Source organism: Mesocricetus auratus, unplaced genomic scaffold (genome assembly GCF_017639785.1).
Source record: "Mesocricetus auratus isolate SY011 unplaced genomic scaffold, BCM_Maur_2.0 Super-Scaffold_100021, whole genome shotgun sequence".
In the NCBI taxonomy this organism is placed as follows: Eukaryota; Metazoa; Chordata; class Mammalia; order Rodentia; family Cricetidae; genus Mesocricetus; species Mesocricetus auratus.
Window position 1 is genome coordinate 3,048,058 of NW_024429202.1, and position 17,331 is coordinate 3,065,388.

The 17,331-nt window shown below is 40.6% G+C and overlaps 1 protein-coding gene across 8 annotated transcripts in view; it reads left to right on the forward strand.

Moving 5' to 3' along the window:
* Nucleotides 1-17,331, forward strand: part of Tbc1d5 (TBC1 domain family member 5) — a 424,656-nt gene that overhangs the window by 185,198 nt on the left and 222,127 nt on the right. The window contains exons 1-2 of one of the 8 annotated variants that reach the window (XM_013115138.3): nt 10,365-10,472; nt 10,915-11,054. The exons of the other annotated variants lie outside the window; for them this stretch is intronic. The gene's annotated coding sequence lies outside the window, so the exon portion shown is untranslated. Of the gene's footprint in view, nt 1-10,364; nt 10,473-10,914; nt 11,055-17,331 lie in introns of those variants that run through there. 8 annotated transcript variants of the gene reach the window in all.

Here is a 17,331-nt window from a genome sequence, read left to right on the forward strand (position 1 = left end):
TACAAAGATGTAGGGTTACAGACCAGCCTAGTGCTGTGTATAACAAGTCTCATTCAAATTAACAGCTAGTGCAGATTAGAAATAATTGTTTGTATACAAGTAACAGTACTTAGATAATCTAATGGTAGACTGTACTCTCTGGATCTGCCTGCCTATCAGGAAACCTGTCTAATTCCTAGTCCTTCAATTTGGTGACCCCCCAGAACATCCAAATCTGTGGATTGTTGTTAGTAGTGAGATACTAGGAGTCAGATTCCCAACTTGGCAGATAGATAGGGAGAGAGGCCATGGCAAGGTAATAAAATTGATACATTTTCAAGATGTCTGGCTTCTTCCTCATCATCCCGTCTGAAGTCTGGAGGCTCAAGTTCAAGGCCCCATCAGGACATGTTAAACAGCAGTTATAAACCAATTAGTCATCATATTTTTCTTCAAATGGACTAACCCTAAATTAGGGGAGGAAAACTTCAGAGATTGAAGGGAACCCCAGACCCCAAGAATAGCCTGGAGGTTTTGCCTTTGCTAGTGCTCCTCCTTTGCAATGCAGATGTCTTTCTCTTTGTATGCCAGCTTCTTGTCTCACTCCAGTAAAAGCCTTTCTTCCACTGTTGACTGTCTGCTGCTGTTTGCTGTATTTGGGTTTCTCTGCTGCTGGTACTCCTTGAGTCTTCTGATTGTTTTAAGAGGCAGAGGAAATTACCTCTAGTCCAGACTCCTACTGTATCATTAGGATGCCTATATTTATAATATTGATATTAATAACATTAATATCTTCTGGTATCTTTAGTTTCTTTTGTTAATTCTACCAGTTGAGAAAAAGACCACAATCACTGTTTAATGTCAAATTTGAAGAGAGCTTTAATTAAATACTGACCAGGTTGATGGACTCTCTGGCCAGGTCCATCTCTGGTTTGCTAGAAAATGCCCCCAAGTCACAATTTGCAGGAATTTAAAAAGGCAAAACTATATTTCCCATCAGGTCCAATCAGGGACAAGCATACATCCTGATGTATTTCCTGCCTGCATACCTCTGGCCCAAGTCCATTCAGGAGCAAGTGCTCATCCTGACATATTTCCATCCCTTGAACCTCCCATGTTGCAATTTTAAAAAGCAATGTGAGAGAAAAGGACATTATGGGACAGAGCTCACATAAAGGGTTTTTGTTGTTGTTGTTTTTAATTTGGGGAAAGCAAGGAGACAGAAGCAGCAGAAAAGCAGAGTGGGATGGGGACAGAGACAGGCAGAGAAGCAGAGACAGAGAGAGAAGGAGAAAGGGAGGGGAGAGAAAAGGGGGTGGGATGGGGGAGGGGGGAGGTGGCAGGGCCCTTTTGATAGGGACCATAGTGAATGTGCACAAGATTCACTATGGCTGCAGCTGAGGAGGCATCCTGCCAGAAGCCTGTGGGCAGGGCAGTAAAGATGCCTGAATACTAACCTCCCATCCACATGAGATCAAGCACATCCAGTGCAGTAGGATCCAGCAAACTTGTTTATGGGATTGAAAGCCTGTGATTTGTTATCTTCCATAAACAATAGCCTCCAGCATTTCAGGAACTGTCTGTCCTTGAGCAAGGAGCTTGAGAATCAGAAGCATTTTTTTGTTTATTTCATGGATCTCTAAGGCATAGTAATAAAACTTAAAACTTTGGCTGTCAGAATTTCTTCAGTGTTTTAAAGTATTTATTGAATGAGTCTTTCACTTGGTTGGTTTTGTTCTATTGTTTGTTTGAGGCTTTTATGAATGAGATTGTTTTCCTGAGTGTTTTTCTTTTGTGTGAAAGAAGATTACAGGTTTGGATATTGTAAGCAAGAGTGCAGATGACTTATCCATAAGTGGAAAGAGCAGAGAGCAGTGGGAGCCAGGAAAAACTTCTTGAACTATAAAGAAAAACCATTAGCCACAGGCTGGGGCCAGGAAATCCTGTTAACTGGAATAGCGTGGGAGAGGGGCTGTGGGTTGGAAGGAAGAGTTCAGTGGCTTTGGTGTCCACCATAAGCCCATGTCAAGAGGGGCTGTAGCAAGAGTTCTAATAGGTCTTAATAATAAAAACCTCAGAGTCAGCTATGTGGTAAATGCTCAAAGTTCAGAGAAGTAAAGGACCTAGCCACAAGAGAGACCACTTACTTCTACTGAATCCTCAGACACAAGGGGTAAACCTGTCCCTAAGAATCCTCAGAGCTAATATCATCTCTATAAAACCTTAGACTGAATGTGAGATGCTGTCTGTACAAATCCTCAGACTGAATGCTATGAGCTCCTGTCTCCTCCTGCCTTATATTCCTCTCTCTGCCCAGCCATGTCACTCCTGTCTCCACCTCCCTAGTGCTGGCATCAAAGGTGTGAGCTCTTTTTCTCTTTTAGACTGGTCCATTCTCATTTAGCCCAGGGTGGCCTTGAGCTCACAGAGGTCCATATGCCTCTGTCTCCCATGTGCTGGTGTGTACCACCACTACCTGACCCCATGACTAACTAGTGACTAAGTTCTGCCTTCTGATCTTCGGTCAAAATTATTTGTAGATCACAAACAAAATGTCACCACAGGGGATCTTGAAGTCAGCATGCGCTTTAGTACATGTCAGTAGAGAAGTGCCTCTTCTCGGCAAACAGAAAGATGCTTTATTGTCAGCAACCCTGACTGATGCACTGCCTTTTGAGTTTGGGACCTAATAGATATATTAGTTTTATAAACTCCAACCTGCCACTTGACTACAAGAATTTATCAGATGTAGAATTTGCCAGGTGCAGACTTTGGGGCCTCTCATATATGGAATCATGTCATCTGTAAATAGGAATAGTTTTCTTCCTTTCCTGTTTGTATCTCCCTAGTGTCTTCCTCCTGTCCTAAAATCATGGTGGCTATCAATTTGTGATAGATAGCCTTTTTTATGTTGAAATATCCCCCCTCCATCCCTACCTTCCAAAGTCTTTATAATGAAGGATATTAGATTTTTTCAAAAACCTTTCCTTCATCAATTTAAATGGTCATGTAATTTCTGCTTTTGACCCTATTTTTGTGGTGAACTACATGCATTCATACATATATGTTGAACATGCCTGAATTTCTGGAATGAAGCCAACTTGATCATAATGAGTGCTCTTGATTAGTTTTTGAATACAGTTTGCAAGTATTTTATTGCAAATTTTAATGTCGTTTTTCATCAGACAATTCACCTATATTTTTTTTCTTTTCTTGTGTGTGTGTGTGTGTGTGTGTGTGTGTGTGTATGTGTGTTGGAACTTTGTCCAATTTCGGCATCAGATTAATAATGGCTCTATTAAAAAACTGGGAAATGACTTCTATTTTATGAAATAATTTCAGGAGTATTAGTGCTCTTTTAAAACTTGTCATAGTTTTGTGCTACATCCATTTGGCCCTGGGATTTATAAATATTTTTGTTGTTATTAGTTTGTTTTGTTTTTTTGTTTTTAGTGATGGGGTTTCTCTGGGTAACAGTCCTGGTTGTCCTGGCACTTGCTTTGTACACTAGGCTGGCCTTGAACTCACAGAGATCCATCTGCCTCTGGCTCTCTAGTGCTGGGATTAAAGGGTGTTTCATCACTGCCTGGCTATAGGTTATTTTTTAAATTACTTATTTCATCTTGATTTTATTTTACTTTGTTAGGATGTGTGTATGTGTGTGTGTGTGTGTGTGTGTGTGTGTGTGTGTGTGTGTAAATAAATTCAACTATGTTGTTTAGATTTTTAAAATTAAATTTAACTACTTTATATCCCAATCTCAGTTTACCCTACCCTCTGTTCCCTCTCCCCACATACCCTCTGTTCCCCACCCTCGCCCATCCTCTTCTCATTTTGTGTTTTGAAAGGGGCAAGCCTTCCATGGATATCAACCATACACGGCATATCCAGTTACTGTAGGACTAAGCACCTCCCTTTGTATTTAGACTGGGCACTGCCGTAATACAAAGCCTTAATATGAGGAATAGGTTCCCAAAAGCCATCCAAAACTTTAGAGACAGCCCCTCTGCCAAATGTTAGCAGTCCCACATGGAGATCAAGGTGCACATCTGTGACATATATACAGAGGGTCTAGGTCAGTCCTGTGCAAGCTCCCTGGTTGTCAATTTAAGTATTATGAGCTCCTTATGATCCCATGTTGGTTGCTTCTGTGGGTTTCTTTGTGATGTCCTTGATACCTCTGGCTCTTACAATCCTTCCTCCTTCTCTTCAGCAGGATTCTCCTAGCTCTGCATAGTGTTTGGCTAGGGGTGGCGGCATCTGGTTATCTGTCACTTGTGTTTTGATCTTAATCATTCTGACAAATTTAAGTTAGACTGACAGAGTCATTTTTAATGTGTATTTTCCTGATGACTGAGGATGTTGAGCAAGTCCTTAAATGTCTTTCAGCCATTTGAGATTCTTCTGTTAGGAATTCTGTTTAAATCTGTACCCCATTTTTAATTGGATTATTTTGTATTTTGATGTTTAGTGTCATGGGTTCTTCATGTATGTTGGAGATCAGCCCTCTGTTAGATGCTGATTTGGTGAAGATCTTTTCCCATTCTGCAAGCGTCTTTTTGTCTTGTTTACTGTCTTCTTTGCCTTACACAGACTTTTCAGTTTCTGGGGGACCCATTATTAATTGTTAGTGTTTGTGCTACTGGTGTTCTATTCAGGAAGTTTTTTCCTGTGCAAATATGTTCAAGGCCATTTCCCACTTTGTCTTCTATCAGGTTCAATATAACTGGATTTTTGGTGATTTTTTTATCCATTTGGGCTTGAATTTTATACAGGGTGGTAGATATGGGTCTATTTGCATTCTTCTAATGCCAACATCCAGTTAGACCAGCATCTTTTGTTGAGTGTGCTTTCTGTTTTTCCATTGTATAATTTCGGCTTCTTTGCCAAAAATCAGGAGTCCATCAGTGTGTGTTTTTATGTTTGAGTCTTTGATCCAATTGCATTGATCCGTATGTCTGTGGTTTTTATTACTGTAGCTCTCCCTTTTATTGTTTTATCTGTCTTGGGTTTTTCATTTTTTATGCATGAAGCTGAGTATTGTTCTTTCAAGGTCTATAAAGAACTGTGTTAGTTAATAGGATTTGCCTCAAATCTGTCGATTGCTTTTGGTAAGAGGGCCATCTTTGCTATGTTTCTCCTACCAATCCTTTAGCATGGGAGATCTTTCCATCTCCTGATATCTTTTCCAGTTTCTTCAAAAACTTAAAGTTCTTGCCATACAGTTCTTTCACTTGCTCGGTTAGAGTTATACCAAGATGTCTTATATTATTTGTGGCTGTTGTGCAGAGTGTTGTTTCCATGATTTCTTTCTTGACCCATTTATTGCTTGTATATAAGAGGGTTACTAATTTTCTTTAAGTTAATTTTGTATCCAGCCTCTTGACTAAAGGTGTTTATCAGCTGTAGGAGTTCAGGTCACTTATGTATACTATCATATCATCTGCAAATAGCAATACTTTGCCTTCTTCCTTTCCAATTTGTTTCCCCTTGATCTTCTTTTGTTCTCTTATTGTTCTTGCTAGAACTTGGAATACTATATTGAATAGATATGGAGAGTTGACAGCCTTGTCTTGTTCCTGATATAGAAGAATTACTTTGAATTTTTCTCCATCTAATTTTATGTTGGCTGTCAGCTTGCTGTATATTGTTTTTATTATACAGGTATGTTTCTTGTATTTCTGGTCTCTCCACTGGATTTTTTCCAATGCTTTTTCTGCATCTAATGAGATGATCATGTGGTTTTTTGTGGTTTTTTTTTCTTTCAGTTTGTTTATATGGTAGATTGCACTGACAGATTTTCATGTTGATTCCTACATGTATGAAATGAAGCCTACTTGACTATGGTGGATGATCTTTTTGATATATTCTTAGATTCCATTTGAGAGTATTTTATTGAGTAATTTGCATCACTGTTCATGAGGGAAATTGGTCTTTAATTATCTTTCTTAGTTTCATCTTTGTGTGGTTTGAGTATCAGGGTGACTGTGGCCTCATAAAAATAATTTGGCACTGTTCCTTCTGTTTCTATTGTGTGGAATAATTTGAGGAGTATTGGAGTATCTCTTCTTTGAAATTCTGATAGAATTCTACACTAAAACCTGGGTTGTTTTTGGTTGGAAGACTTTTGATGACTGCTTCTTTTTCCTGAGCTGTTATAGGCCTATTTAAATTGTTTATCTGTTCTTGATTTAATTTTGGTATGTGGTACTTATCCAGAAAATTTTCTACATCCTTTAAATTTTCCATATTTATCGAGTACAGGTTTTCAAAGTATGACCTGATTATTTTCTGGATTTTCACGGTGTCCATTGTTATGTCCCCCTTTTTATTTCTGATTTTGTTAATTTCCATATTCTCCCTCTGCCTCTCCCTCTGTTTGGATAAAGGTTTGTCTATCTTTTCATTTTCTCAAAGAACCAACTCTTTGTCTCATTGATTCTTTGGCTTTTTTTGTTTCTTTCTATTTTATTGATTTCAGCCCTCATATTGATTATTTCCTGGCATGTACTCCTCCCAAGTGACTTTGCTTCTTTTGTTTTAGAGCTTTCAGGTGTCCTGTTAAGTCACTAGTGTGAGATTTCTCCAAGTTCTTTATACAGGCACTTAGTGCTATGAACCTTCCTCTTAAGACTGCTCTCAAAGTGTCCCATATGTTTGTGTACGATGTGCATTCATTTTCATTGAAATCTAGGAAGTGTTTAATTTCTTTATTTCTTCCTTGACCCATGGGTATTTATTCATTTCAACATTATTCAATTTCCATGAGTTGTAGGCTTTCTACAATTAAGCCATGGTGATCTGATAAGATAGGGTTATTCCAGTTTTTTTGTTGCTTTTTGTAGGGTTGACTCATGCAATTCCATCTTGTTGATTTGAGTGGGTCTCATCACAAAGACTAGGCTGACCACAAATTTATGAACCTCTTGTTTTAACTTGTATTACAGGCAAGTACACCATGACTTTGTGGCTTTATTTCAGTCCTGGCAACTTCCCCTTATCTCTGAATAGTATTTTCTGACATTGCCAATTGACAGTCTAGTAAATTGCTTTCTATAAGTCAAAGAGTCAGGCTCACATTAAGCATATGGTGTACTGAACAGCCTATAGGTCAGGCATGTCTGAAGTCCATTCTGTTGGACCTATGTGTAGAGAGAAGCCTTTTTCTTGTCTGCCGCTTGGTTTTTCCCCACCAGTTGCCTGGGCTCTGCTGCGTTGTAGACCCCAAATAACACACAGGAGGGTATATTTGTTGCGTCTGCTGCACGGCCTGTGTCCGAGAACGTGCTGAGGGTGTCGGGGATTGACAACACAGAGACTCATTCAACGATATAAAGAAAACTTTAAACAGGCCCCAAAAAGGTTCAAGAAAACTTCCTAAGAAAGGCTCCCTCCAGAGAAGCTTCTGCTCTCTCCTCTACCCTGGCTGGTTCTGCTCTGACACCAGAAACTGATCTGGGCGTGTCAGTCTTTGGACAAGGTCGAGGTCAGGGCGGTTTCTGTGGGCAGGCCTTTTCCAGGAACTTATTGCCCCGGGCATTGTATTGTTTCTAGTAAACATGTTTTTAGTAAACATTGTCTTACAGCTGCCTACTCCCAGGCCGAAGGGGAAGTGGGTCTCTGCTCAAGGTCTGGTGTTCCCACAATATTAATTATGAAGCTGTTGGCCTTTCTTGTTTCTTACTGGCTAGCTCTGACTTAAGTATTTATCCCATAATTGTTAATCTAAGTATTTCTCTTACTGGAGAAGTTTCCAGGCTTCTTATCCCTCTGGCAGTTACATCTTGACTCTCTGTGTTTCTCCTACCCAGAGTCCTCCTGGACTCTTAGTCCCACCTATCTTGCTTCCCTATTGGCCAACAGTGCTTCATTGACATATACGCAGGACTTCCACATCACCTATAGGTAACATCCTAGCAACTCCAAAGTGTTGCTCATGCTCCTTGTCAGAGGCTTTGTGTCTATAGAATGGTAACGTGTTAGTTATAATGCTTTCAGAACCATAACTATCAAATAATGCACTGTCATGTACAGCTTGACATCTGATGTCTGTTAGTCTTTTTGTGGGTGGGTAGGGTGTAACTCACTTATTGTGGGACCCCCATGAGAGAAACAGTTCATAGTGAAGGGAAAGTCTTTATTCCAGCTGGCTATGGCTGTGCTCAGGTGTTCAAGACATAATTGTAGCCCCAGGAATGTAGAGCAAAGGACTTTTAAGCTCAAAACTATACCCTGGTATTTTGCTCTGCAGCTATAGGGGAAGGTTTTTACAAGCATTCAGTTGAACAGAAACTGTGATAAGGGGTTAGCTAGAGGAGAAGCTTTGCACAAGCAGGCAGTTTAACAGTAGCTGTGATCTTTAGCTGGGGCATTTTGGAAGATCCTCTGCACTGCCTTACCCTATGACATTCCCCCACTGTTTCTTTGAGCCTGAGTCAAACCATCTTCTACGAGGGTATAGTTGGTCCTAAGGACAAGTAGCTTAACTGAGTTTATCCTGTTTCATAAAACTGGTCGTGCAGATGAGGATGCAAGGTCCCACCAGTTCCCTGGTCCCAAACACGGTAAGAAGCCAGGCGTTGGTGGCACACCCCTTTAATCCCAGCACTCGGGAGGCAGAGGCAGGTGGATGTCTATGAGCTCAAGGCCAGGCTATCTACAGAGCGAATTCCAGGACATCCTCCAAAGCCACAGAGAAACCATGTCTCGAAACAAAACAAAAACAAAAACAAAACCACGGAAAGAATCAGTGGTCCAAGTAATGAACACAGTAAGGTGGTCAGCCATGAGAACCAGGCAAACAAACCTGATACCAATTTTCTAATGCATGCCTCCTTCTCCTTTTATGAGGTTTTCCTTGACCTTCACAAGGGTTCCCTAATGATCTTTGATTGGGCAGCAAAGCAGCAAGTTTCTCCTGTAGACATACAGTGGCCTCCCTTAGTCCTGTAAGACTACGTCTGTGAACGAGTTACATGGCTTTCCAGCCTGGAAATAGAATTTTTCAAATAGCTTAGGTCTAAGTCTGTCTGGGAACTAAGTTCTCAGAAAGTTTTGGTTCCTGACAATCAACTTATGGCAGTTACAGTAGTTATTTCTGCTCCTACTAGGGTCAGGATCTGAATTGGGACCCATTTGTCCTTGGTAACATTAAGTCAAAGGCCTTGTGGGCACTCTCTTCTCTATTCTAGGCGTATACCTGGAGCACAACGTGGACCAATATGCATAGAGTTGAGGTGTGACTTTCCTGTAAGTCAGAGGAGACATAGTTTTGTCAAACCATTAATAAAGCATTGCAAATAAATTCAAGAGCATGAAAGATTATGTGGTCCTCTAGGTTAGCATTGGTTTGTTGGGCATTGGAGCAAGGTGAGAAAGCAGATTGTAATTTAAGGACATAATGCAGGTACATTGTCCTTGGCAGACTGACTCACCATTGGCAGTGCATGCATAAAATTGTAATCCCTGAAGGCCTTTTTCTATCCAGTCTTCTCCACAACCTGATTTACTAGCCCCCATTCCTCCCCTAGACTTATAAAGTTTCACCCTTGAAAGGGGGACATGAGAGCAGAACTTCCCCACAAAAGTAATGTTTCCCACCCCTAGTTTTCCTTTACCCATGTCTAGGTTTGGGGCTGATAGAGATTATGTATCACAGGTTACTAAACTCTGGTCAGTCTCATCTTTATGGCGTCTGAGATACAAATGACAATCTGTTGTCCTCAGTGGCCTTTTTAAATTGGGAGTGGTGAATTCAGGGCATGGTACCAGTCACTTTCACAGATGTTGGGCGGTAAGGGTAACTGGCTAGATAGGTTCCAGGGGCTGGACAGGGATCTTCTTTATCCACAACAAGTGTCCTGGCTAGAACTGGTGAATAGCTTCTAGGGTAGGGAATGGCAGGATTTCCTTTGTAATCTGGTCAGTCTCACTCAGGGGTTCATTCCTTTTTCTTCTGTAAGCTTGTCTACCAAAACTGAGACTCCCCACTGGTACAGGACTACTCAGTGGGCAGCAATGTCAGCAAACCCTTTTCTAGTATGTTCTGGAGTATTCCTATTTTTGGTGTCCTTTATAATGGACAATGGAGACACTCTTAGGTAAACAGATAGCTTCAAATAGGGCTGTGACTTCTTTTCTATTTTTGACTTTTTTTTTTCTTCTGTTGAGGTCAGCAATCCTATTTCCTTTTATTGAGTCCCTTGGACATGGGCTGTCACAAAAGCAGTTATCAGTGTATGTGGTGATAGTCTTGTGTTTACCCCATTGAGTGTTTGAGTCAAAGCTAAAAACTCAATTTATTGAGCTATGGTTCCATGCTTAAAGATTGTGCCAGATAGTCTAACCATAGGTCATCACTGCTGTTGCTACTCCTGTTTTGGAAGGAACTGTTCCGTCTGCTGACAGTACCTTGTTTGTTGTCCCATGTGGTGTCACCGACGGCAAGTCAATCAGATGAGGTCATTCACCTGGAGACAGTCATCTGCAGAATGGTGAGGCTGTGGAACAGAGTGAGGGCTTGACCCCACCTGGACTGCATAGACAAGGAGAGGCTCCCATGTGTTCCCAGAGCTAGCTCCCTGTACTTCACCACATTTGATTTTGCTCCTTGTCTATAAACAGGGTATACAGGAGCTTCTGGCAATCTTTCTGTGTATATAGCAAGGAGCTACACATCTCCTCTCTGAGGAGCAGAGGGGGGTGGGGTGGGGAAGGTGGGACGAGCAGGAAGAGGGGAGGAGGGAGAACTGGGATTGATATGTAAAATTAAAAATAAAAAAGTAATTTTTTTTAAAAGACAGAAAAAGGGCCTACAACTACTGAAAAGGGAAGGTTTGGGGTTTTACAGTTATACAAGTTATTGGTACAAAAGAAAATACAAACCATGGGTGAGTAGGACTTTCAACCCAGCCCCCACTCTACCCCTTATCCCAGGAGACTGGTGCACAATCTGCTGCTTGGACCACAGGTGACTAGGCTCCTCCCCACATCCACACAGAGATCAGGAATAGGACACGCCCCTCCAGGGACCTGGAGTAGCTGAAGAAACTGGGAGCAAGCAGTCTGGACAGAAGGTAAATTTCCTCCGTGTGGCTGAGGGAACATGAAGGGATTTCCTTCTGTCTGGGTGATCTCACCATGCCAGCAAGAGGGCACAGGTCTTAAGCCAGGATGGGAGTGTCTCGCACCAGAAAAAGACCTTGGGTAATCCCAAGGAAGGGCGTGGCTCCAGGGCTGGAGAGCTGCTCTTGTAACCACAGCAATAGCAGCAGCCAGCTGTGCAGCCAGTTACCCTTATAAAGGGGTCGCTGCAGCATGCTCAGGCAGCCCAGTGTGCTCTGTGAGCCTCAGCAAAGGCAAGCACTGTCTTGGGGGCAGTGCTGGCTGCATTTTAGAACAGAGACAAATAGTAAAGACAGCTGGGGGTTGCCACCACACATTTATGCACCAGAATAGACCAGGTGAGTCCATTGATGTCTCACACAGAATAACACTGATCTGTGGTTGTGTATGACCTCCCCTCTTGTGTCCTAACCAGGTGGTGCCTCTTAAAGACCAAACTTAACCTCGAGGTGTCCAGACTAGGTGACTTTTGCTTTTGGGTGGTAGACTCAGGTGCTTCTGAAGTACTGGTCAGCGACTGGTTAAAAAGGACTTTCCCCACACCCTGGAATGTGCACCCCCTAAGACTCCTCTCTAGCCAGAGCAGTGTTCCCTTCTCCTGGGATCTCACAAATACTTTTGGGGTGCAGCCCTAGAGGCTGCCAATGGGCCCTACAGAATGTTACAGGGAGCACACCAGGAAAGAGCACATGGGCATAGCCTCCAGCCAAATGAAAGTCTTTATTCCAGGTGGCTGGGAGCACACTGAGATATTGGGGTACATTTAGAACAAGGGCTTCCGAAGAAAACCCACACCTACCCCTCACTTGGCAGCTGTCAGTGGATGTTTTGCACAAACAATAGTTTAACAGAGGCTAAAGTAAGTAGTTAGCTGGAGAGGGTTTCCACAAAGGATGCAGTTTAACAGAAGATGGGGCATCATGATCTCCAGTTTCTAGAATCATTTCGGGAATTTTCTGCAGGGATTCTCCATCAAGAAGAATAAATCTGAAATGGCCCAAGCAAGATAGGAGATAGCAGAGCGGCTACACTGTCTTACCCTGCAGTAGCAAAGGCCTGAATTGTTTGAGGTGCCTGCTGGAACTTCGAACAGCTCACAGTGGGAACTGTCCTGTTCTTGGCACTGGAGTTTTTAATAACCCATACCTTTCTGGGAACAATACCCACACATGCAGAAGATTTTTATCCAATGTCCTTTTTTAATGTTATTTTTGAATTAGTTTACAAATTAATAGGTTTCAATAAGGCATTTAATACATCCTCAGTGTTAGATAACCTGCCCACTACCCCATTCCCTTGCCTTTATTCCCACCTAAATGTTTTCATTCTTCCACACTCAGTATTCCCTCTTCCATGCTTATTCCCCCATCCCTCAACCACAGTTCCCTTTTGAAATGCTAGAAGCCCTTCCATGTAGTTCCTGCTGACCCAGATATCCAAGTGACATTTGACTGTGTTTCAAATAGATGGTTTTTATAGTGTATCCAACCAGTCTCCCTACTCTCTATCCCTGCTTCTCTGCTCCAGCCAGGCACTGGATTTTACTGTACCATGCTACATTTTCTTTGCAGCTCTTATTATTATATTTTAATCAATTTAATCCAGTCTCTCTAATTAATCATGATGTCTTCACAAAAGTAAAACCTTGGAACTATTTACTTAGTACCTATTAGTTCTCCTTAAATCTTCAGATATAGCCAGGTGTGTGCCTTTAATCCTACCATTCTGGAGGCAGAGGCAGGTGGATCTCTCCGAGTTGGAGGCCAGCCTACTCTATCTACACAGTAACTTTCGGACAGCTAGAGCTACATAATGAGACTCTGTTTCCAAAACAGAAAAGAAAATTACGTATTAATCAAATCAGTGAATGAATAGTTCAACCGTGATTCAAATCGGAAAGCTTCACCGGTATTCAATTGCCATACTTGGCTAATGCTAATGCTGCTCTCAGGTTGACAGTTGTGTCATCAGGAGTCTCTCCAGATGTATCCAGTCTCCCTCATCCTCCCTAGTTCTTCCAGCTTACCTCTGCAGTGCAGTGCCCTGAAGTTCAGTTACCATTTAGAAATGGAAAGTCTCGTTATGCTCTACTTCTGCTTACAACTGTTCTTTTACTGCCTTGGTATTGATTTATCTTGACATAAAGAACTAAATTCTTATCATGATACCCATTATCTCTGTTAATGTTCTATTGCTGTGAAGAGACACCATGACCATTGCAACTCTAATAAAGGAAAACATTTAATTGTGGCTTGTTCACAGGTTCAGGGGTTTGGTTCTTTATTACAGTGGGAAGCATGTTGGCACACAGGCAGACATGATGATGTAGAGATTGCTGAGAGTTGTATAACTGACTCAGCAGGCAGGATGAAGAGAGAGCCACTGGGCCTGGCTTGAGCTTATGAAGCCTCCCTACCCATCTCCAGTAACTCACCACCTCCAACAAAGCCATACCTATTGGAACAAGGCCACGCCTTCTAATAGCACTTGTTCCCTGGTGACCAAGCATTCAAATCTATGAGACTATGGGGAATATTCTTTTTTAATTCAACACACTCTTCTCCCTGACCACCATTAGCTTATGGCCATGTGATAATGCAGTCAGTCCAACTCCAAAATTCTCTTATAATCTCACTGCTGTTTAAAAGTTCAAAGTTCAAATTCTCTTCTGAGAGAACTCTATAAAATCAAAATAAAAAAAATCACACTCTTCCAACATACAGCCTACAGTGGCACAGGATATATATTATCAATCCAAAAAGGGCAAAAAGGGAGCATAGTGAGAAAATACTGGACCAAAGAAATATCCAAAACCAGCTGGGCAAACTCCAAGGTCTGCATCTTCACGTCTAATGTCACAGTGTTCAAGATTTCCAACTCTGTTCAGCTTTGTTGACTGCAACACACGTCTTTCTCTTGGGCTGGTTCCACTTCCTGTTAGCAGCTCTCCTTGGCAGGTGTCCTTGACTCTGACATCTCCAATGTCTTGGAGTCTCACTTTCACAGCTTCACACAATGGCCTCTCTGGGCTTCTATGCAAGAGACTCCCGTGACACATCGTTGGCCTCACCAGTGTTCCTTAGCTGTGGAGGAAGATTCCACAACCCCTTTCTTGTATCCTTGACTCTAAAGCCAGAACCACATGGCTGAAGCTGCCAAGTTCGTATGCTTCCTGGAGCTGTAAAGTATCCTCTTGTTCAAATACGTTTTCACCAGCTTTCTGCTTTCTGTAACATTGAGTGTTCAACAAGTGTCTATCCACAGAACTTTAAAATCCTTGAAAAGGTATCACATGATCCAGGTGTATGAATTCAAGCTTGAATTAGAAAATACATTTATTAATTAGAACCTACTCATAATTTGTCTAGACACATATTTGTTACTTTGTATAAAATTATCAATAAATAACTTCTTTGATATCTTTCAAGGTGTATATGAATTGTTGACCATTAGTTTGTCATAGGTTTAAAAATGCAATCATTTTTTCTGGTTATTGTCAGATTTAAGAAAACACTTCTATTAATAAATAATTATGAATTATAAAACACTAAATACAAGTTAGCACGGGTTTAGAATTTTTGTAAACTCTTGTTTTTCTGAGACGGTTTCTCTGGTCGTCCTGTAATTATCTCTGTAAACCAGGCTGGACTCGAACTCACAGAACTCCATGTGCTTCTGCCTCCCAAGTGCTGGGATTAAAGGTTTGCACCACCACCACCTGGCTTTATATAAACTCTTGCAGTTAATTAGTAGAAAATGTGGTGATATCATGTTTGTACAAATAAAACCTATCTGAAGATTAGAGGGAGGAGCTTGCCACTAGCTACCCATATAGGTCTGGAGGTCTGCTCAGACAGATAGGAAGTGGGATGGCTGGGCGGAGAATTCTAGGCAGGAGGAAACAGGAACTCATTCTCTTTTCAAGTGGGAAGTTGGTGAGGAAAGGTGGCTGTGGCTTGCTCCTTCATCTCTCTTATCTTTCAGCTTTGTTACCTGTAGCTAACTCCCAGCTTTCATCATTAAGACCTAGTAGAACTCTCAGTACAAGAAAACACATTTAAAAGTGATGTGCACTTTTCTAAATCATTACTTCTTTGCAATTTTGAAAGACTTGTAAAGTTTTTAATCGAATATGAGGTTTTCAGTGAATTTCATTTTTAGTGATTGGTAGTTTTTAGTACTAATGATATGTTTGAAAAAATTTGTCTTAGATATTTTTGTCTGAATTTTGAAGCTTTAGATTTAAAATATTTTTATATAATTCTTAGTTGAAAGAACATATTTAGTTTCAATTGGAAAACATAAATGAGATTAGGTTCCGATGTTAATAAATGGTGGCTTCATACCCTGCATATTGTTTCTAGTTGAATTTTTCAGACATCAACAAAGGAAACTCAGTTAATGGATGTTTTTGCATTTTACGAGGTTTTGCACACACAATATTAATATGCTCTTAAGGGACAAAAAAAAACCTTTTGTTAACACCAAAATGTTAGTTACCCAAGTTTAAACAAACTCTTCACTTATATTTTCCTAAAATGGTAGTTGTGGATATTGACTGATGTATCAGTCTTGACTGCACAGTGAGACCCTTACTTTATGTCTTGAAATGCAGTGGTGTGTGATTATCTTTTCCAAATCTAATGAGATAATTCTAATACTCTTTGACATCATGTGTACTTCCTAGGCATCTCTTTTCTAAGTCTGTTTTGTTACTTTCTCTTTTGCCCACTATGATTTTATAAGTACCTAAATTATATAGCATTTCTAGGCAGCAACTCTTTCTGGAGACGATGGTTTTAAAGACCAGATAGATGGCTTGTAAGCTTTTACAGTATATAGTGGAAGCTTCTATTGTCATGGCAGGTAGCCTGTAGCATTGCCATAACTAAATGCTAAGTTCCATTACAACTACTAAAATAGACCATAATTTAATGTCTTGTTAATTATTGGTGAAATTAAATGTTTCTATAGTAAGATATAGTTATGTCCAGCATAGAAAATTCCATGGATCACGGAAGTTATATAGGGAATCTTTAGAGTATCTTCTTTCTGTTAATTAGAGTATCTCCTTTCTGTTAATTACTCACCCAGCTATATTCTGATTTCTTACTCAGAGACCTTTCTCCACAGTCTGGTAGAATTCTGCCGGTCAGGATTCATTGTGTAGTCCTATGTCGCTTGTTCTGAGCTTTCAAAAGGTGCAATTCACAGAAGGTAATGGTTTCCAGGCTTCTGGCCCAGCATCTCAGCAGGTTCCTTCCACAGCTGTTCCAGCCACATGAAAACCCAGCACCACCTTTTGATACCATCGCTCATGTTCTGAATTCTTTCTTTTCTTTCCCCTAATTTTATGAGCATGTTTGAGGTGTACGATATATTTGTGTGCACATGGTGCTGTTCTGGAAACAAGAGATCAGCATCAAGTGGCCTCTTCTACATTTTTCTACCTAAATTTTTGAGACAGTATGTCCTCAGTGAACTTGGAGCTTGTTTCTGCTGGACTGGCTCACTAAGGAGTACCACAGTAGGTCTGTCTCTGACCCCCTGAACTGGAGTCGCAGACATTATTGCCCATACTAGGCTTTTTTATAGATGCTAGAATCTGAACTCACATATTTATGCTTGTTTTAGCAAGTGCTGTACTCACTGAACTATCTCCTTAGTCTCTTTTCTCTGCTATTTAAAATATGTGATACTCAAGGTGTCGGGAAGATTTCATGAACCCTTACTAATATAACCTGATGACGTGTAGAGCCTCTCTTCTCTGGTACAAGATGATCTGGCTTAGGAGATTGTCCAAGTAAATGTTTCTTTGAAAAACGGTTTTCATTATTTAAAATAATAACTTTGTCATAGAAAACTAAATTGGACTATTATCTGCTTTCTATACTGTAGATAAATTAACAATAATAAAGAAAATGGGAATTCATTCAGAAATTCCTTTTACTTACCTAATGGTCAGTTCTCACATTTTTGTGTAAATTATCAATCTGTGGAGGCTGGCACTAGTTTAATTTTGGAAGTGATACAGTACTCTTAGTGGCTACAATATTGATAGATGAAACTGACTCTTTTTACAATCTTAACTACTGTATGTAAGCATACGGCTATTTTTAAATCATAATTTGTAATAATATACCTTCTGAGGATATTACATTTAATAAAAAAGTTATAATTACTTTTTGCTAGCATTTTTAAAAGATACAAGTTTTCAGATCTCTACTG